The following is a 23723-nucleotide window of genomic DNA, read 5'->3' on the forward strand; positions in this document are numbered from 1 at the left end:
CAAAACAATGAAAAATGTCATGTCATATCAGTCGTAAATATTTTATAAAATTATAAAAACATGCAAGTCAGAGGAAAGATCGTGTCGAAAGGAAGACGAAAAGCCAAAAACATCTCGTGCCGAGCGAATATGAGAACTATGGCAGCGCCGAAATGGAAATGAAGTAACGGTGCAAAGTGATTACATAGTTGGCCCAGCGGGCATACAGCTCCCAGTGATAGTACAGACTTGTGATTTATCTCTTCTGTAATCATCACAATGCTCTGCGTAATCACTGTATTATGAAGACTCATAATTAAATTACATACTAACAGGAACAACTTGTGATCTGATCTCGACTTTTTTTTGCGAAAATTCTACGGCGCGGACCTGAACTCCACACAGAGAAATGATCTTTTATCTGACCGTTGTAGTAACATCAAAATCGTTTATTAGCCTCCTATTCTATAGAGGGGCAACGGCCTTGCCGCAGTGGATACACCGGTTCCCGTGAGATCAGCGAAGTTAAGCGCTGTAGGGCGTGGCCGGCACTTGGATGGGTGACCATCCAGGTCGCCATGCGCTGTTGCCATTTTTTCGGGGTGCACTCAGCTTCGTGATGACAATTGAGGAGCTACTCGACCAAAGGTCAAAGAAAACCATCTTAACGACCGGGAGAGCGGTGTGCTGACCACATGCCCCTCCTATCCGCATCCTCGCCTGAGGATGGCACAGCGGTCGGATGGTCCCGATGGGCCACTTGTGGCGTGAAGACGGAGTGCTTATTCTATAGAGACTAAAATTGTAAAAATGTAATTTACCGGAATATTCTACAGACTTTTTTTGCACGAAAATTATATATTAATAGAAAATATGTTAATCTGTGTTATGGGTTAAGATGTTACGCAGAGCTGGGCGGGGTGGACGTCTAATGATGGTGGCGTAACTGGAAGGTGCCTGGCTACGCAGCACGCCTCGAACATCAGCAACATTCATATTTGCATGGATTCATGTCTGTACGCATCCATTCTGTAACGGTGTATACAAGTGAAGGATAGGTCAACGCAAAATAAACAGTCATGTCACGCCCAAAATGACAACGTGTTAATTAATAATTTCCGGGTAACTGAATCTTTGAGAATTTTATTTACTCCCGGATACTGTATGCCACATGGACAGAACAGGTGCCCTTCATATCTGAATCAGTTGTCTTTAAGAATTCCGTGGTACCTGTTCTGGACATTGGCCGGACATTCTGACCAGAAATCTCATTAGTAAGATACATCCCTTACCAGAACACGAGCAGCCAGTCAACACCTAGAACATGCGCGCCAACCAACATCCGAGGACACCAATTCTTCTATGAAACACACTTTGCAACAGTCACACCAAGTCTTGCCCTATTCTCCATACTGCAAAAGTAACACCTTTAAAAACCGATGAAGTGATATTAGGTGGTGTTAAAACTACAAAGCCGAACCACTTTTCGGTAAATGTTTTGATTTTCATTTGAATCATCCTTGTCCAATAAGCAACCTACTACGACAAGGTCCCAATTGCAAGTCATAAATACATTGAGGTGACAACAGTTATGGCAGACTTCAAAATATCGTTTCGGACCTCCTTTAGCCCAATGTAATGCAGCAACTCTACGTGGCATGGACTCCACAAGCCGTTGAAGTCCCTTGCATAAATATTGAGCCATATTGCTTCTATAGCCATCCATAATTGCGAAACTGTTGCCGGTGCAGGATTTTGTGCACGAGATGACCTCTCGATTATGTACCACAAATGTTCGATGGATGGCCAAATCATTCGTTCGAATTGTCCAGAATGTTCTTCAATCCAAACGCTAACAATTGCAGCCCGGTGAAATGGCACATTGTCATCCATAAAAATTCCATCGTTGTTTGGGAACATGACGTACACGAATGTCTGCAAATGGCTTCCAAGTAGCCGAACAAACCCATTTACAGTCAATGAACGGTTCAGATGGACCAGAGAATACAGTCCATGCCACGTAAACACAGCCCACACCATTATGGAGCAGATCTGCGAGATACTCTAACACTACCCTCAGCTCATACCAATTGAAAACGGGACTCATCTGACAAGGCGACGGTTTTCCAGTAGTCCTGGGTCCAATCGATATGGTCACGAGCCCAAGAGAGGCGCTGTAGGCGACCTCGTACTGTCAGCAAAGGCACTCGCGTCGTTCATCTTTTGCCATAGCCCATCAATGCAAAAACTTCGCCTCGCTTTCCAAACGAATACGTTCGTTGTACGTCCCACATTAATTTCTGCGATTATTTGACACAGGGTGTTGCTTGTCTGTCAGTACTAACAACTCTACGCAAACGAAGTTGCTCTCGGTCGCTAAGTGAAGGCCGCCGACCACTGCATTGTCCGTGCTGTGAGGTAATGCCTGAAATTTGGAATTCTCGATACGCTCTTGACACTGTGGATCTCCGACTACCGAATTCCCTAACGATTTCCGGAATGGAATGTCGCATGCATCTAGCTCTAACTAACAATTTGCGATCAAAGTCTGTTAATTCACGTCGTGTGGCCATTATCGCGTCGGACACATTTTCGCACGAATCAACTCAGTACAAATGACAGTTACGTGAATGCACTGCTCTTTCATATCTTGTGTACGCGATATTACCGCCATCTGTATGTGTGCATATCGCTATCCTACGGCTCATGGCCAGACCAAAACTTTCAAATGTCGTCAGACACATTGGGTCTGGCCGTGAGTCCTGCTCGCATGGCGTAATGGTAATGCGACCGCTCGCGATAAGCGGGAAATCCGGGTTCGAGTCCCGGTCCGGCAAAATTCCGGAGAATTATTGCATCTTACTTCCGAATAACACAGGCACTGCAGTATCGAATTTAAGCAACGTAGGGAGTTGCCAGAACTTGGATGGCTTACTGCTGAGTACGCCATAAGCTCCTGTTGGCTGCTTTCTATTTGTTTTTACGGCAAAGGAAGGAGAGAGATGCAGAAGGTTCACGGTCACTGCACTTCGCGCCAATATCCTGGTCTAAATTCCAAACCTCACCGCAGTGTCCCTGGAAGTGCGGGCGTGGGACACTATTGACGGTGATTGCTCGTCGAATGATGATAAGCTGGGCGGCCCCTTGGCGCTGTTCGAGAGTAGGAGGCTATGTGCCGGCACCGGGTTTCACTCTCCCCCTTCTCTCACCATCATCATCCGAATAAACAAAAGATCACACTATACACACTCCAATTACGATCGCCCATATTTTCCAGATACACTTAAATACACAAGTCCCACCCTTTGCGAAGGAAAGGTGCCAGTATGCGTGAATAATAGGTTCAGCCGCCTAATTAGAAAGGTTTTTCCTGTCTCCAAGCCAATCAAGCTACTCGACTTTGCATTTTACTAGTCTACCTTTGCTAGTTCTGTGCTCCTCCATCGCGCCTGGAAGTCCCCTCATCACGGAAATACCTCAGGTTCCCTGTGTTTCCAAATGTACAACTCTAGCAGAGTTGGAGTGTAACAGAGATATTTATTATCGCACTCCGTATAGAGGCGACGAAGCCTGCAACGTTTCGTAATGCGGACTGTTTGACACGGTATCTGGCGGGGCCATATGCCTCGTAAAACGCCACCGTCAGATAAGCAGCGCCACCTGCTCGCTGGCGCCAGGTACTGCCTCTTCCGTATACAAAGCGAGCTCCCGGAGCTGTCCCTCAGTGAATCTTAAGCTCGTCTGACCGCAAGCTGATATCTTATTAGCAACAGCCACGTATGAGGAATTCGCCCATACAGAAGTCAATTACAAATCCTGACGAAACAAGATTATCATTGTGGTACTGTGGTACTGTATTAGGAAATTCAATACTCCAGAACGACAGTTTACGTACTAATGTGCCGGCCTCTGTCGTTCTAGGCGCTTCAGTCCGGAACTGAGCTGCTGCTACGGTCGCACGTTCGACTCCTGTCTCGGGCATGGACGTGTGTGATGTCCTTAGCTTAGTTAGGTTTACGTAGCTCTAAGTCTACGGGACTGATGACCTCAGATGTTAAGTCACATAGTGCTTAGAACCATTTTAATTATTTGAGCGTACTAATGTACTTATTTCTGATGATATGCAGTTTACGGCTTACAGTGTATCCAGGTCTTACCTTGAACGGAGAGAGCCTGTTACAAGAAAACAAGTGCAGCAGAAATTTCATTCTGTTTCTTTTTCATCGCTAAAAAAGGATGAAAATGTTAGATTCGTATCCACATCACAGTATACGAATAAATCTCAAAAGAACAAAAAAATGCATTTTATGCTACATGACTCAGTATATCATCGTGGATCCCATACATTGCCAAAATTAAAGAAGAATTTTAATATAAGGTGCAATAAGCATCTCAGTGACACTCATTCTGGATTGCTGTAGCAGTAAAACAAATAAGCGTGTTTTGTCAAATCTGGATTTGAATCCCAGATCATCGAACTGATTTAACTGATCAGTAAAACATGAATTGTAATCATTAAGCATAATCTACTTTTTTTGAAAGCCTGCGCCTCTGTCAATAATGATTTAAACAACAAAGTATGCACCAATTACGTTTTCGCATGCGTAGCATGACGCGTTTCAGGAATCTGTTCCCAGTTTCAAATGCTGTGCTAATATATATATACGTATTGGATGTAATGTTTCTGCGTGTGTTTTTTTCCTCATCTCTTTCCCCGCGATCGTCTTTTTATTTTATTTTATTTTTTTACTGCAAAACTCAAAATCGGAAATTCACTCACACGCAACACAGCGTTCATTATTATTTCCAGATTTCCGATCGCAATGGGAACATAAAAAGACAGCTGCAGAAGAAGAGCGGCAGAAAAAACACGCAAGCAGACATCAAATCCAACACCTACGTAAACTACCACAGCAACTGAAAGTGGGAACAAATTCCTTAAACGCTTCGTGCTATGCATGAAACAGTGTATCATGGTGCAGTATTTAAATAAAAATTTTGTTAGCAGCGATTTCGATCATCACGAATTGCATGCATTCAATAATAAACGAGCAGCAAGCAAGATGCCAGATTATACTAATGCAACCATACATGCATGAACTGAGATTTCATTCGATAGCGTCTACCGTAACTAACGGAGATAAACAAAAAACCCGAAATAATTTACGCAATTTAGGCGTTATTACATACAAACTGCTTTCTTTCGTTTAATTCTACTCAAATTCTAGTTAAGACGTTGTCAGTAAAATAAAACACATTTACGATGTTATACCAGCTCAGCTGAGGTGGCACAGATCCCTATAGATTTCCTTGCTTACGTTGTACTCCATCAGTTAGTTGTTTATTGCAGCGATATTTACATCGCTGATTTGAGCTTTTCCCATCAGTCGGAGTATCTAGTGCTAGTGAATAACATGTATCATTTTATCACCAGACTTTGTGTCCGCAGCGCTCACCACATCGCTGCATGTTCTATTGATGTATACTGAGAACCCGGCATTGCCGGGTATGTATTTATTGCAGTTCGTCTCCTACTTGCTCTCCCTCTGTTCATCTCCTCCGCTCCCCTCTCCCTGCTCGTCTCCTCCTGCCCTCTCTACGCATTTGCTACTCCTCCCCCCTCTGTCCATATGTACCTTCTCCGTATCTGTATCCATATCTTCCTTCTCCATTTCTGTCTGTCCTTCTCTTCTTCTCCCCCCTTTCCCCCCTCTACCGTTCTCTCCCAACGTTGTCACCTTCACCCCAGTAGGAGGTTGATGGTAATTGTCCCCACAGTATTTCTTTCGATATAGTAAATAATATGTATACCAAGTTTTGTCGAAATCGACCGATTGATTGATTATGATTTTTGCAGTCTGTCCGAATTTTCGTCTCTTTCGTACCTGACCCAAATCTTTTTTTCCTGAAAACTTTTCCAAGGCCATAACGAATAAAACAAAGAATAAAACAAAACAAAAAAGAATTACACACATCCATCGTTCGAATCGTGAGTTATGGTCTTCAGTCTATACAACAATCCCACAGCAAAAGCACTTTCAAGTTTCTCCGAGTTTTCCAGATTTTCGGGAAACTTTTGCATTTGTTTTTCCCTAAAAACTTTATCGGAGTCTTAGGAACATGTTTTTAAATTAGCCAAATCGGTCCAGCCGTTCTCAACTGATGCGCTTACCTACGATCAACATTTAACCTTTATTTGATAGATTGAGTTCTTTGAACAACCATCCATAGAGTGTCCAGCAACATCTGCTTTCATTCACTGTTTACTACTAAAAGTAAGATGAACAGCTTCCATTTAACAACTAGCATTGTCTACGCACTACAAAACGGCGATGGGTTAGTAGAGAACATGAATGAGAATAGATTAACGTATCAAGCAGTACATCACACAACATATACTGATCAGTCGCAACATTATGATCAACGACCAACTATCGATATATACCCGTCCAGGCGATAGCAGCGTCACCTGGCGAGGAATGACTGCTAGTCAAAGACATGCACGTTGCATGCAGTATCAGTGAGCGTGTTGTCCGTGTGTAAAAATTTGGAAATTTGTGGTAAAGTATTATGGGACCAAACTCCTAAGGTCATCGGTCCTTTAGCTTACGTACTACTTAATCTAACTTAAACTTACGCTCTTACGCTAAGGGCAATACACACACACACACACACACACACACACATATATATATATATATACCCCAGGGAGGATTCGAATCTTAGACGGGGGGAGCTGTCCGTGTGTAGAATGGGGAAGGTGTGAGATCTATATGAGTTTGAATGAGGGCAGATTGTGATGTCCAGGAAGCTCGGCACGAACATTTCAGAAACTGCACAACTTGTCGGGTGTTCGAGGGATGCTGTGGTGAGTGTCTTCAGCTTGTGGCGAAACCAAGATGAAACCACGTGACGTTGGGCGGTCACCCTCATTACAAATGTCGGACGTCGTAGGTTGGATAGACAGGCGGCGAGCTGTGGCATAACTGACATCAGATTTTACTACTGGGCAGAGTACAAGTGTGTCTGAACACACAGTGCTCCGAACACCCCTGACGATGGGTCTCCGCAGCCGCCGACCCATGCGTGTGCCAATGGTAACACCCTAACATCGCCAACTACGACTGAAATGGGTACGTGCCCATCGGTACTGGACATCTGCACAGTGCAGAGCGTTGCACGGCCTGATGAATCTTCATTATGCCGATGGGAGGGCTCTAATCTGTCGTCTTCCATGGGAACAGCTCGTTGACATCTGTACTGCGGTACGGAGACAAGTAGGCGGTGGTTTCATTATGCTCTGGGAAACATTCACGTAGGCATCCATCGGTGCAATGAAGCTCGTGTAAGGCAGCATGACGGTCAAGGAGTATCGTTCACTGGTTGAAGACCACGTACACCCCTTCATGACGATCATGTTTCCCGACGGCAGTGGCGTTTGTCAACAAGATAACGCGCCATGTCGCAAGGCCAGGCGTGTGATGGAGTTGTTCGAAGATCACAGTGGTGAGTTCCAGTTGATGTGCTGGCCTCTCAACTCACCAGATCTGAACCCGTTCGAACAGATCTGAGAAGTGACTGAACGTGCCGTCAGAGCTCATCGCCCCCCACCCTGAAATTTATGGGAATTAGATGACTTATGTGTCCAGATGTGGTGCCCTCCCCCTCCAGCTACCTACCAAGGCCTCATTGCTTCCATGCAACGACGCACTGATTCCGTGCCATCCAGACTTCAGGTAGGTAGTCAAAATGATCTGGCTGATCAGTGTACTACACGGAAGCCCATACGGCTGTGAGTCACAGTTTCCTCAGGATCCACAAAGAATGACCACGAGATTGACAACACGGACACACAGATGACGACGTCAGTTAAGATTTTAATTTTCTGGGTAGCCTTGTCGACGCAGATCAAGTTGTTCCTCATAAATAAAATGTGGTGCATTACACAATGTTAACACCAGCATGGCATACCCACCATCCATTTGATGTTATTATGGCGTCACTAAGTTTTTGGTGCCTCCTGGGACACCGACATACGTATAAAAACGTCTTACTAAAACTACGTACGAGGTTAGGATGCACTTGAAAATAACAATGGCGTCATAATTAGTCAATCGTGGAGTATAAATTATTGATCAGCGAAATACAGTATGGCAGTAAAAATTATTTCATTTAATAATTTTATGATAGCTGTGGATCCACGCGTAAAGAAAAACACTTATACAATGCATGTCAGTGTTCGTAAAGACACTTTTCATTGCAATAGCCACGAATAAAGATAAATTTGGGGACGAAGTTTGCCGAAACTTCATAGATTTATCTCCTTTGATACGCAAACGTCACGTAACTGGAATAAAACTGCGTTGCCCCGACAGCCTACGCCTTCTCTGTCACGTCATTTCCCGGTTACCTCTTGGAGAAAAGTGTAACTATCATCCGTAACAAGTTTTATATCGCTATATTATTCCTAAACGTCACAACGTCACTAAAGACGTTCGTCACTAAAGACGTTCGTCACTAAAGACGTTCGTCACTAAAGACGTTCGTCACTAAAGACGTTCGTATTTCAATTTTAATGTAGTTGCTTCATGACTTGCTAGTGGCAAAGTTACGAGTGTTAACCGAATAATAGATTGTATTCCTCTTTATAATGTTTATCGGAAACCTTGCTTCAATATATGTAAGAATCTGTGACGTAGAGGTGTCTACGTCACGTACGCACCTATTACAATACAACCTACGATTATCAGGTTCATTTACCACTATTCTTACCACGGCAAAATGGTTCAAATGGTTCTGAGCACTATGGGACTTAACATCTGTCCCCTAGATCATCAGTCCCCTAGAACTTAGAACTACTTAAACCTAACTAACCTTAGGACATCACACACATCCACACCCGAGGCAGGATTCGAACCTGCGACCGTAGCGGTCACGAGGTTCCAGACTGAAGCGCCTAGAACCGCACGGCCACACCGGCCGGCTTACCACGGCAATATTATAAAATGTGAAAGCGTACGTTCTTTACATGAAAGTTGTACACGACTAAGTTGCCGTACATTTTACAATGGTCTGCTGGCGAAGCGTAAAGAACTGTAGTTCTTTCGTAGGTGAATGGATAAAACCCAAATGAAATTCGTAAGGAAATGTTGGACGTCTGTGGGAAAACCCCCACACCTATCTTAGTAACATCTCCACGTGGTGCAGCCGTAAATGTGGAGAGTGGCGACGAACAACCGAAGAGCTCGATCACGAGATAAGAACGGCTTCCCATACCAGGAAAGGGCTGTTATGCTTTAACGTCACGTTAATGGTCAGGTTATTCGAAGCGGAGTTCCAGTTCAGGTAGAAAACTATGGGAGAAATAAGCAACCGGAAACTCCTTCAGAGAAACAATTCCGATATTCGTGTCTCTCTCTCTCTCTCTCTCTCTCTCTCTCTCTCTCTCTCTCTCTCTCTCTGTCTCTCTCTCAAGTGCGAGTCCAGTGCTTTAAGACCGCATCACACTGATCGGCAACACTTGTAAAAAGAGAGGTAAGTTAAATTTTAACACCCTGTCGTGTTAAGGTCATTAGACACAAAGAAAGAGCTCGGTTAGAGAAGGATACAGCAGGTAATCAGCCGTGGTTTAATTGGACGAACCAAACCGACATTTTCCTGAAGAGATTTGAGGAAACCACACCTGAATGCCTAAATTGGAATGACGGGGCGAGAATCTAGACTTTGCTCCTCCCTTGTGCGATCGCTGTACAATATTCAATGATCCACTGCACTCAGTAACTAAACCTTGAAGAAGGAGTTTCTTTTATTTATTGGAACATGCTACCACAGTTTGGTAGAAATGTGAAATTTTATATACAGAAAAATCACAATCTAAATAGCTTGAACAACGATTTACAGGGCACAAAAAACTGAACAGATATTGGAGAGCATCAGCCTAGAGATTAGAGGGTTCCTGTACAGACGTTAGTACGTTGTTCAAAATAAAAAAAAGGGGTTTGTATATTTAAATATCACCGTGGCACAATAAAACAGAAGCCCTTTCTGTAACGGGCACCTTCAGTTTGACAAGGCTGTGCTGAAAAGAGTTTTGCTGTGCTTCGCAGAAACCGTAGGAAAACAGCAAGTGGGGGCTTGTGATAAGCATTTTTAGCTTTGAGACGTTGCATTCACTTTCAGCGCGGAAACGAGCGGTCACACTCTCATAAAACTTAGATAAACTCAAAATGTAGGAAATGTAGTGGTACCGGACTTTCATAAATTAAAGTACTTTCATGTCTACGTTTAACGACATTCAGGTGAGGGAATAGTGAAGGGGATTGTCCTCTTTAACGCATGAAAAATAGGTGATTTGATTTTCAAGTAAAATAAAAATAAATGCTCAATCTGACGATATAGTTTGATTCCTTACGCTTTTGTCTTTAAGAAGTCATTTTTGTGTTCACATCGGACGCTCCCTGTAACCGCTGCACCAGGTGGACGGGCCCCTGGTCGCCGGCCACAACTTCCGAAGCCTTCCTGTTGGTCCCGTAACAAAATAATTTTGATAATTTTGTATAAGTCATTTTCAAAGTATTTTCTATCGGCATACATACGATATTGAAAAATATTAAGTTCCAACAATGTGATGACGTGTTGATAATATAATTTATTTCGCTTAAAAACTCGAGACAAAAGCGAGCACAGGAGACATAGGATGCTGGCATCAAATTCCATTTAGAATTGTATGTATCCCTCTACAGTTATGTTTCCCGCCAATTTGAAAAATGCTGTTTCGAGAAAAAGGCGTTTAAAGTTTTGGGTAACATTTTTTGTAGTTACGTTGAACATACCTCTAGTTAACGCTCCATGGTGCATTCAGCAAGCCTTGCAAATTTAAAAGGAGGTCCTCCTCCATGTTCTTCGTAGCAGTGAGGGTCCCGTGGGCCTCTTTGGTAGCTTCGGGCCTCTTTGGTAGCTTCTGTCATCCGCTGCTCTACTCGCTCGATACGCTTTTCGTCCGCTTTTGTACAGAAGTTTTAACAGGCCGGTCCGATCTCAAGTTGGAGCACTTTCATAATTTCCATAACGCCTGTCAGGTCGACGTTGAAATTACACACTGCCACACTGGACGCGATGTCTTATATTTTGGCAAACCGCCTTGTAACTCGATAACAGAGTTTCTGGCGAACGTGTGATTAACACTACAATGTAGTAGACGTGTCAGACAACATTTTAAGCAAAAAAATCGACTTTTTGACATTTTCAGTGAGGACTACTGCCTCAGGTTCTCCGTGGTTCCTGAGGGTAAATGTCGTAATGGTTCCTTTGCAAATAATACGACCGATTTCTTTGCCCAACCTGCGCTTGTGCACATTCTCTAACGACCTCATCGTCTATGAGTATTAAACCTTAAGCTTCCATCCTTTCCTCATGTTGAATGGATTTGTGAAATCTTCGAGGGCTCCTCTCACACATCTAATTACTTCCGGTTTCCTCACTTAAAACCTGCGGAAGGAAGAAGATTTCCCGCCGCCAAAAATTTTAAAGCTCAACACGGGAACCAGCAGTCCGTCATTTCCACTGGTTCTACGGTTGAGTGTTGTACTGCTTCCATACGCACAGAGCAAGTGTCCGAAGTGAGTCAGAATCCCAGTCAGGTAGAAGGGCAACGCAATCCTTCATTAGGCAGCGGACGCGTCCACTTCCTGTACGCTGTCAGGAGTTTGGCAGCGGAAGCAGTTGCTGTTGTGGCGCGTTCACCGCTAGAAGGCTGGTCGCTGGCCTTGAGATGATGTCATGTTCTCGCAGGTGGCGCATCCCGCTGAGCGCAAGCCTCGCTGTTAATTGCCTAACAGCTAAGCGGCACAGCTGGCCGGCTGGCGTGGGAGTACGTACTCCACATGCTCCTCGCTCACGAGGCGTAACAACGAAAAGGCTCGTACTCCTTAGATCTTGCCAACTCTGATTAGCTGCTGGGCTAATTCTCAGTATGTACACTCGAGTCGTCTGGCTTAGAGTAGCGCCAATATTACGGTTAAAGGAACACTGAGAAAGAATGGCAGGTTAGATCTTAACGTTCTGTCAACATCGAGATCACTATAGACAGAGAAAGATCATGATGAAGGGGTCAATCGGCCATTGCCCGGTTGGTGGAATCCTCCCAGACTGGGAAGAGTTAAGCACACCGAGAAAAACTAACATCAGGATTGCCGAAGAAGTATTTTAATCTCGCTTATCCCGAATACGCGCGCAGTGTCTTAAATATTGAGTCACCGTGTAGCAGAATTAAAGAAACTTACGTACTCTCGAGGCTAACCAGTCTAGCAATACAAGATGTTAATTAAAATGTTTCTTGTGTCCTGCTCAGTTGTCAACAAATGAAATGGTTCCGTTGTAGAGTACGGTGAACATAATTGAGCGGCACGATGTACCAGCACGTAAGCTTCAGGAAGGAGTAACACGGGTTCTTCCAGCTAACAGTGCCACAAGCCTTTGTTTATTTCTTTTTTAAGTTTTTTGCTCCCTTTAGGCTGCATTATTTGCAGCGGCTTCCTTCAGAACACTGTCTCTGCCAACAACAAGCAAGCAAACAAGGAAATTCTCCACAAAAATAGCACGGTCGTTGTGACTCATAGTCAGGTCTTGGAACAGTTTACAGTGGGCACGATAATGAACTAACGTGAGGCTGACTATTTGCTTTCAGAAAATGATAATGTAAATTCTAGTTGCCAGTGAGAGAGATATGAATATCTTCTAGTCACTATTACCGCTGCAGACTGCTAATCACCAAACTACTCGTTGCGTTTCTCTATTTCATTTTCCAAAATTCACATAAAAATCAAACGACAGTATCTCATTGCTGTTGTTAATAACATTTACATCTATGTCTATTCCTTTCTGAAGGTATTTGCCTAGAGTGTATCGATGTATGGAAGTGAAACTTGGACGATGAACAGTTTAGACAATAAGAGAATAGGAGCTTTTGAAATGCAGTGCTACAGAAGAATGCTGAAAATCAGATGGGTACATCACGTAACTAATAAGGAGATAGTGAACGAACTGGGGAGGCATAAAATTTGGTGCCAAAGAAGGGATTGGTTGATAGGACACATTCTGAGACATTAAGAGCTCACCAATCTAGGACTGGTGGGAAGTGTGGGCGGCAGAAATCGTAGAGGGTGACCCAGAGATGAATATAGTAAGCAGACTCAGAAGGATATAGGGTGTAGCGGCTATTCGGAGATGAAGAAGCTTGCACACGATAAACTAGCATGGACAGCTGCATAAAACCGTTCTTCGGACTGAAGACCACAACAAGCAGCACCTATTCTTCATAGATTAATGGGATATACAGAGGCTTTATTTCACTGCCTGTTTATTAAATGCCATTTCGTTTGATTCGTGGACGAAAGACAGGAATTTTCGAGTATTACGTCTTGTCGAGTGCATCAGACACATACCATTTGTTCAGTTGGACAGAACTGGAAAGTGAAGCGACCGTGTCTGTTTAAAGACGAATGCTGGGATGGTTCCTCAGTTATTTAGTGAAACTGAAGGAAACCTAATTCATGATGGCTGAACAGGCATCTGAATCACTCTCAGCGCTAATGAGATCAGAACCTTAGCTGGGTCAGCGTCCACATATGGAAAGCGCGGATATTCATAATTTTCCACTGTGCGGACAGCCAAAAATGGTTCAAATGGCTCTGAGCACTATGGGACTTAACTACTCTGGTCATCAGTCCCCTAGAACTTAGAACTACTAAAACCTGCGTTCTGCTAAAGCGGAGTTATTGAACGCAGTTTTCCGAAATCCCTTCACCAGGGAAGACGAATGGAATATTCCAGAATTTGAAACACGAACATCTGCTATCATGAGTTTCTTAGAAGTAGATACCTTAGGGGTTGCGAAGCAACTCAAATCGCTTGATACGGGCAAGTCTTCAGGTCCAGATTGTATACCGATTAGGTTCCTTTCAGATTACGCTGATACTATAGCTCCCTACTTAGCACTCATATACAACCGCTCGCTCACCGATAGATCTGTACCTACAGATTGGAAAATTGCGCAGGTTGCACCAGTGTTCAAGAAGGGTAGTAGGAGTAATCCATTTAACTACAGACCTATATCATTGACGTCGGTTTGCAGTAGGGTTTTGGAGCATGTACTGTATTCAAACATTATGAATCACCTCGAAGGGAACGATCTATTGACACGTAATCAGCATGGCTTCAGAAAACATCGCTCTTGTGCAATGCAGCTAGCTCTTTATTCGCACGAAGTAATGGCCGCTATCGACAGGGGATCTCAAGTTGATTCCGTATTTCTAGATTTCCGGAAAGCTTTTGACACCGTTCCTCACAAGCGACTTCTAATCAAGCTGCGGAGCTATGGGGTATCGTCTCAGTTCGGCGACTTTATTCGTGATTTCCTGTCAGGAAGGTCGCAGTTCGTAGTAATAGACGGCAAATCATCGAGTAAAACTGAAGTGATATCAGGTGTTCCCCAGGGAAGCGTCCTGGGACCTCTGCTGTTCCTGATCTATATAAATGACCTGGGTGACAATCTGAGCAGTTCTCTTAGATTGTTCGCAGATGAAGCTGTAATTTACCGTCTAGTAAGGTCATCCGAAGACCAGTATCAGTTGCAAAGCGATTTAGAAAAGATTGCTGTATGGTGTGTCAGGTGGCAGTTGACGCTAAATAACGAAAAGTGTGAGATGATCCACATGAGTTCTAAAAGAAATCCGTTGGAATTCGATTACTCGATAAATAGTACAATTCTCAAGGCTGTCAATTCAACTAAGTACCTGGGTGTTAAAATTACGAACAACTTCAGTTGGAAGGACCACATAGATAATATTGTCGGGAAGGCGAGCCAAAGGTTGCGTTTCATTGGCAGGACACTTAGAAGATGCAACATGTCCACTAAAGAGACAGCTTACACTACACTCGTTCGTCCTCTATTAGAATGTTGCTGCGCGATGTGGGATCCTTACCAGGTGGGATTGACGGAGGGCATCGAAAGGGTGCAAATAGGGCAGCTCGTTTTGTATTATCACGTTATAAGGGAGAGAGTGTGGCAGATATGATACACGAGTTGGGATGGAAGTCATTACAGCATAGACGTTTTTCGTCGCGGCGAGACCTTTTTACGAAATTTCAGTTACCAACTTTCTCTTCCGAATGCGAAAATATTTTGTTGAGCCCAACCTACATAGGTAGGAATGATCATCAAAATAAAATAAGAGAAATCAGAGCTCGAACAGAAAGGTTTAGGTGTTCGTTTTTCCCGCGCGCTGTTACGGAGTGGAATGGTAGAGAGATAGTATGATTGTGGTTCGATGAACCCTCTGCCAAGCATTTAAATGTGAATTGCAGAGTAGTCATGTAGATGTAGAAACCTAACTAACCTAAGGACATCACACACATCCATGCCCTAGGCAGAATTCGAACCTGCGACCGTAGCAGTCGCGCGGTTCCGGACTGCGCGCCTAGAACCGCTAGACCACCGCTGCCGGCTGCGGACAGCCGTCAATCTATTAATTATACCTATAATCGAGGAATATATCCACTGTCCCCTGTTTTTTCTCATTAAAGCGTGAAATAGCGTAACTGCGGCAATCTCGATGAGCTGTACAACAGCTCCTGACGATTAGATCTGAGCTAATACTTACCTCGTTACGTGAAGGCTGGACTGTGTTACCGTGAGCTACAACACTGACTTCATCCTAGCTTGTACGGAATAGACATGTTCTGAAATACTCCACATGAAGCGCTTCAGTGAACGTTTTCCAGCGATTACTTCTTACCACCGTAACCACAGGGAATATCGTGCGGAGTCTTTCGAGAAATGAGTACGTTTTTAAGGTTTACTCCTACTGTTCAGTCTAACTGCAAGATGATGTTTTGAAACACGCACGAGACATACAAGATCACACGAAACGACAAGTACGTCCTACATACGAGAACACAAGTCATTCAGTTCCATTTAGCCTTGTCATATTTCTCGAAGGAACAGCGGAGAGATGAGTTACCGAAAAAAATTCAGAACTAATTCATACTTTCAAACTTTCGTGATAATGTTAGAATGTTGCGATTTCCGTGTTTTATGTCGACCGTAATTTATGTTATCAGGAGCGAAATAGAGTAAGATTTTACTGGATTTGCCAAGAGCTTAAGAAGTGATCTGGCTGAATAACCAGGGTCTCTGCACCAATAAGTATAATACGAAATAACGTGTCAGACTGCTAATGTAACAGCTGTGAAGATGAAGCGGAGCGGCGACCAAGGAGTCAGCGGATTGACTGTTTGGCTCAGGGCTCCACTGGTTATCGCGTTGCGGTAACGGTATAGAAAGGTTGCGCGGTAGAAAGTTGGCCGGCCAGTGTGCCAGGCGCGCGCTCCCGCCTCCTTCACTCCACGACCAAACAAGTGGAATACCTCAGCACAAACACATTACCTTTTTAATGCCCATCTTTTGCAACAAAAAAATACATAAATTTCATGTAGCTCCCTACGTGTCAAATGCTCTTGACGAAGACGACAGGGGTAATCGTCGGAAGCTTGACGTTTTACTCAAATTTGTGGTGACAGAAGAAAACCGAGAACGAAGTATTTCGCATGTTGTGATTACAAAAAACTAATTTTTCTTTTTAGAGATGAAATTAAAACAGAAAATATAACAGAAAGAAAATAGTAAAACTAAAATCCTCATATTTCTGCTAACTCTATTTCAGTTTTCACTCTTTCATCTAATAGCGTTTAAAAAGAAAAATGTTTCCTTGTAATTTTTGTCATTATAAAATGGTGGCGATTTATCTTAATTTTCGGTCGGAATTCTTCCTTGTTTTTGGTTCAAAATGGTTCAAATGGCTCTGAGCACTATGGGACTCCACTGCTGAGGTCATCAGTCCCCTAGAACTTAGAACTACTTAAACCTAACTAACCTAAGGACATCACACAACACCCAGTCATCACGAGGCAGTGAAAATCTCTGACCCCGCCGGGAATCGAACCCGGGAACCCGGGCGCGGGAAACGAGAACGCTACCGCTGCGGACAAAAAATTTTCCCACATTTCCGTTCAGTTTTTGCATACAAAACTATGTTATCCACGGTAAATGAAGTTACGTGAAGCACTGATAGCCGAGTCAGCTACGTAGATAGCATTAAGTTTTGAGTTCGTTGCTATTTTCCTGTTGGCCACGAGATCACAAGGGCGTTTATCCTTTGGAGCTGAATGTGGCTGCTATCACTCCCTCGTGCACCGGCATCAATTTATTAGTAGCTACATACTCAATGACACTTCGAATGTAAAGTAGATCGTGTAAAAATATTACCACTCATTATACCGACGCCATCAGCTGATCTGTGATGAACAAGAGATTCTCAAGGACAAGCCTCTATCAGCCTTCCTGCGGTACTTGAAAATAAGTCGTACTTCCACCGTATGGGCCTACAGTTTGGGATTATCAAAGCTCTTCAATACCGAGAACAAAATTGAACTGGTCTACTACTATTCCTTTTCAGCGCGGATTTATCACACACCTGTCAAAGGGTTAAGGAGCAAGCTAAGAAATAGCTGGCTCCTTAACCATTCGACAGGCTTCTTCGTGGCTCCGCCATTGTGTAGGCTTAGTACGCGATTCCTAAAGAAGAACAGCGTCGACAATTGAGTGGCTCGGGGGAAGCAAGGGTAAGCGCCACTGCAGTGTATTTTGAGTTAAAGCGCAATTAGCGGCACCTGTGGGCAACAGAATATTATACACTAGGAAATATTTCTTAATTTCACTCAACATAAGTCAGGGCGACACTTCACGGTAAACGCAAGTGGCTGCCTGCCGCGGGAACGTAATGGCAAGCGACAGCTAAAACGGCTGGCGCCAACAAGGACCGGGGCACGTTTTCCGAGATTACAGCCACATTTGATGAGTTACAAGAAAACAAAGGTCTTAAGTACATTTCCAATGACTCAGATGACTCATATGTATGGAAATTTGCAAATGCACTGTACTTCGTACGTTTCACGAACATAATAGTAAGTGCTTGTACGTACCAATATGTTCCAAAAATGCATGAAATATGAGGTTATTAATGAATCGCTGTTATTGAAAGTTTTATAGTGTGTATATGCACATTCCTTCATTTATATTTGTACAAATAATAACTACAAGAATAATAATATTTATTGCTATTCAAGTAATTTTTTAGGCTGATGAACTGGACTTAATAAGTAACAGTCTGTTACTGTCATGAAGCAGCAGAAGAGCAGACAAAGAGGGCTTCTTGGAAAAGATTGAGATGTACCTCACAACGGAAGTTTAAGCAAAAGAGGTGTAATACAGGTAAAGAATACGCTTCTCTTTTTGGAAAAACTGTGGGTAAGAACGATGTAGGACCTAACTGCCACTGTCCTCTTAAATGTTTTGAGAAAGCAGATGAAAGCAACTTCAGGCAAACGCTCAAAACATTCTGAGAAGTTTGTGACTTTGATGTTCTCCATGCATTTGGCTGTCGATCTAAGGAATGTATGTAGGTGCAAGGTGACTTCTGAATACTCATCGTGCATATTCAGCAGCGAGACATTGTGTCATGACATCTGGCGCAGTTCTTATCCTTCGATTCAAAGACGTCGGACCCAGGTTACTAGAAAGGCGAAAATTTGTGACGTTCTGTCATTCTTATATTACTTCTCTCCTGATCGTTATGGACTTTTCTTAGCGCTAAAACCAACACGTCTAAACACATCTATGATGACAGGGATGAGTCATTAAGTACTTTGAAGCAACGAGCTGTGCAGTTCAGTCTTCTTCTAGATGTGTGTAAATGTTCTCATATGATTATCTATCATTATATTTTGTTGTCGAAGTATGTGATTTGCGTAACGTAATGATATATTTACCACAGTAATGTGTTAATTCATGCGTATTTCGTGTGGTATAGTCTGTTTCTTGTTCTTTTTATGTCGGAAGAATATAGATGTTGAAAGCCATCCAGAACAGACATGCTGCCCATACACATGCTTCATTCTCCTACGGATGTCCACCGGTGTTTGTCGTTCCACAGGCAAGAAAAGAATAACTGCACAATGGTCCTGTTTGGACGCATTCAGTCAATAACGTCGCCATAGCTAACGTACCGCACGCACGTCGGAAAGACGCGAATGCCACTCTAATCCCTTACCTACACGTTGGTGCTCATAAATCCGCATCGGAATCGCGCTACGTTGCAGCAACGTCCTCAAACAGAAACTCTTTGATCGTCCCTTACAGTATCGGATAATGAACGAAAAGAGATAAGTCGAATACAAATAGTGTTTCTCATAGTTCTCTTTTTTTCCATACGACGTAATGGAAAATGCGTTAGGAATCTTCCACACTCGTGTTGAATTACAGTATGATTCCGAACATCACGTTCAGTCACGAACTATTGCGTTGCTCGTGAAATATTACATTTCATCTCCATTGGAAATTAAATCATAAGACGCGAAAAGTCATATCGCAGAAGCAAGAGGGAAACGAAAAATTGTTTTCTGGATGGCTGACACATCGAACTCAGAATTATATGGCACGTAGAAAGTAAATCTATTTAAAACTTCTTGTTTTCAGAGTTATTTTCTAAGTGGAGAAGGGGGTAGTAGAATGAAGACCTCTCTTAGATCCCTCATAAATGAACAACGATAACTTTAATGAGTTCCAAAGAAGATAAGACATTTGCGACGACAGATAATAAAACGAGGAGAGATGAAACGCTTGGAATTTATCCACGGAGGTACCGCCAGAGACCTGTTTTTCAAAGAAATCTTTCTTAAAATACAGTGCCACTGTTTAACACGCTGCAGATCTTTGCTAGAGGAAGTTTCATGTATTGTCATCGTACACGAGAACGACATGAAAACAGCAACAACAACGGCGCATGTGGCTTTCATATAGGTCATGCGAAGAGGTTACGTCACAATTATAGCAAATGTCGGGATTTTCAAAACAGCGTAAACTCCATTGCAGAGTGAAAATTTCATTCTTATATGTCTGTAAAAACTGCAACAAATTTGGAACTGTGGTCAATACGAAACACGACTAAGATGTTTGAGACAAGACATTGCAAAAGAGCTATGCGTTGTAATAAACTTTGTCACATTCAAAGTTTCATGGTCCGCTACTTAGATTTTGGACAGCAAGTTTTTCTAATGAGGAAAATAGAAGCAAAATTACCTGTAATATGCCTAACTATCGTTAGTTTGTTGCGTTAGCCTCGTATAGTCTCTCAGTGCAAATCTTTCAACAAATATAATACGAGCGAGAACGATTCACGAAAACACGGGCAAATAACAACTACTTCTAATAATGTTAAACGGATGAATTAATATCCAATATACATGAAGGTAGGCAGTACGTTAGATTCGAAGCACGAAAAGAATAAAAAAAAAGAAAGAAACATGCAATATAATCAGCACAAAGTTGTTCTGCGTTTAATTTTCGAAATATTCGGTGCTCATTCGCCTGTTTCCAATAATACCTAACAAACAACTGAAGAAACTTGTTTTCAGTATATTTAGTTCACGTCACATGATGATTACAAAAAAAACAGATTTATGAATGTCATGTGTAAATGACTAAGGGCCATTAACATCCCAATCTTATGTTTTCGCAACTGCGTTTCCACCGAAGAAGGATAATTACGTTTGCTGTGATCCTGATCACAAAACGAACAATCATTTGTTAATGGTGTGGTGTCACCGCCAGACACCACACTTGCTAGGTGTTAGCCTTTAAATCGGCCACGGTCCGATAGTATACGTCGGACCCGCGTATCGCCACTATCAGTGATTGCAGACCGAGCGCCGCCACACGGCAGGCCTAGAGAGACTTCCTGGCACTCGCCTAGTTGTACAGCCGACTTTGCTAGAGATGGTTCACTGACTTCTGCGCTCTCATTTGCCGAGACGATAGTAAGCATAGCCTTCAGCTACGTTAGTTGCTACGACCTAGCAAGGCGCCAGTATACGTACTATTGATATTGTGAATCATGTACCATAAAGAGCGACGTTCTCCATGATTGGATTAAAGTTAAGTATTCCACCAGCTACGTCCGTTTTTCTCAATTCTAATTCCCTTGTCATGTTCCAGACCTCACGCCAGACTGCGTGAGATAAACGCATGCATTTCAGCCTCCTTTAGGAACACGGTTGGCTCTCCTGCCAACCACAACAAATGGTACAAGAAAAAAAATCTTGATCATACCATAACAGAATTCGCATGAGCATGATATGGACAAAACAGTTAAGAAATTATGAACAGTAAATTCATGAGCACGAAATAAATCCCCGCGTGCTTCTTATTTACGTCTGATCAGAAAGTCAAACTCTCTGCTTTTTGTAGAATATAAATGCTGTGGATCATGTTGAAACAAACGACTTTAAGAGACCTCTATGATATCGGAAATTGCTGAAGAAAATCAATTATACAGTGAAATAGATTTTAAAAAGGTTATCTCCTTTATATAATGAAAATGGAAGTCAAAGCGTGTCTCACATTAAATAATTAAGGAAATGGGGGTTGGAAGCAGATGCAGAATTTCAGTAGTACTTTCGTCAGGAAAATCCCCGGAGATGTTTTGCCATAGTCTTCCTCTGACCTGTTACGAAGTGAAGTGTTAGTTCTGTATCTTAATAATTTTGGTTGACAAGTATTTGTGCAGTGTAGTATTGTGTTGTGTTCTTGCGGCTGAGAGGAAGAATGGTGGGGGGCGGGGAACAACAGTTAAGAACAGATATTAAATGCTTGTACCTGATCCAAGAACAGTAAAACCCTATTAAGTGATAAGATGTGTTCTGGGGGTGTAACAGGGTGGTGGTCTTGTGTAGAAACACGAGGGAAGGCAGGAGGCCAGATTGTAGCCATCATGCACTCCCTCCTGTGTAGGTCTGAAAACTGAAGAGCGAGCAGGTGGGTCCCCATTCCCCCTATCCCCCCCCCCCTTTCGTATTACAAGAAGTAACTAGAGGGTGTTTTCCAAAGTTCCCCCATCGTACTTCAGCTCATCTTACGAATCGCTTGAAACACAGTGTTCAGGCACGCCCAGGGGTGCTTATTTTTCACCAAGTGCTTCAACAGTACATGGCATGGAATAGGAAAAAGGAGTTACTATTAATACTAAAGCAACAAACGCATATGGACAGATTCTGTGTAAATCTCCGCACACTGTTCTACACCACTAGAGGGGAAATTAATTTTTAGTCATAACGTAGGGGAGCTGTAGCGTTCTTCCGGGAAACGCAACTTCTCCCACCATACTATTCATTTTTCAGGGAGAGTACACCACCCCAGCCTCTGCTGTCCAGTTGTGTTACGTGAGTAAACTTAATTACATTAAGGCATGTCACTTGAGGTCTAGGGTGTTGGGTATTTGTTAAAAACACATTAAATTTAATATTACGCGATTTTCGTCATTCGGGGCATCAGCAGAGACAACATCCAGGAAGATAAGTTAGTATTCTCATTTTTCCATATTTTCCACAGATTTACGTATTTTTCAATATTTTTATAATTTCCCCATATCTTCCATAAATTTATGTATTTTTCCACAATTTTACATATTTTATCCAACTACGTGAATTTCGTCCCCCTACTCTCATCATCGCACCACCTCCCGTCACACTGCAACTTCACATCAACGTCGCTTCAACGTCAACGTCGCGTTATGTCGACATCACGATGCCCTCAGCCAATCACAATGCAGCAGCATGTGCCCAAAAGTATCCTATTTATTTATCATTGCTAAGCCACTACATTGCTAGCGTGTGTGTGACATCATAGTATATGTGTTAGAATCGAACACGTTCCTCTATTGGTAGAAATAATGAAATCACGACGTATTTTGCAAAATTATTTATGTCATAGCAAACTCTGTAAGCACTGCAGTTTCACCGATTTCCAACCAAAGATACTGTATGTATAAGAAATGCCACACTACGATAGACAGACTAGCTAAGCCAGCACCACATTACTAGATTATGTGATATCATACACTCATGCTCATAAATTAAGGATACATGGTGAAACAACGCTCTGGTGGGCGGTTTGCGGGTTTAAATCACCTCGGGGTATGACCATGCTGTGCATTTGACATGCGGTCGAGGCGCAGTGGCGCTGGTAGCAGTCCACAAACGCAGAGGTGTGTTGGTGAATGTCAAAGTACGGTGCAGCGAGTAAGTGTGCAGACGTTTTCAGACGTGCTAATGGTGACGGTGTGTTGAAAATGGCTCAAAGAAACCCATATTGATGACATTATGAGGGGTAGAATACTAGGGCGACTGGAGGCTGGTGAAGCACAGCAGGTCGTAGCACGGGCCCTCCGTATGCCACAAAGTGGGATCTCAAGTTTATGGCAACGATTGCAGCAGACAGGGAGCGTGACCAGTCGCTACAGTACGGGACGTCCACAGTGTACGACACCACAAGAAGACTTATCTCACCATCAGTGCCCGCAGACGGCCACGGAGAACTGCAGGTACCCTTGCTCGGGACCATACCGCAGCCACTGCAACAGTTTTCCCCAGACACGCAGTCTATAGACGACTGAACATACATGGCTTATTGGCCCGGAGACCTGCAAGGTGCACTGCACTGACCCCTGGTCACAGGAGAGCCCATAAAGCCTGTTGCCAAGAACACAGAACATGGTAACTGGAACAGTGGTCCCAGGTTATGTTCACGGACGAGTCCAGGTATAGTCTGAACAGTGATTCTCGTCGGGTTTTCA

The 23723-nt window shown here is 43.1% G+C and overlaps 1 pseudogene; it reads left to right on the forward strand.

Moving 5' to 3' along the window:
- Window positions 1-453: 453 nt before the first annotated feature.
- On the forward strand, window positions 454-571 carry LOC126299973 (5S ribosomal RNA; annotated as a pseudogene).
- Window positions 572-23723: the final 23152 nt, after the last annotated feature.

The sequence above is a fragment of the Schistocerca gregaria genome, chromosome X, assembly GCF_023897955.1.
Source record: "Schistocerca gregaria isolate iqSchGreg1 chromosome X, iqSchGreg1.2, whole genome shotgun sequence".
NCBI lineage: Eukaryota > Metazoa > Arthropoda > Insecta > Orthoptera > Acrididae > Schistocerca > Schistocerca gregaria.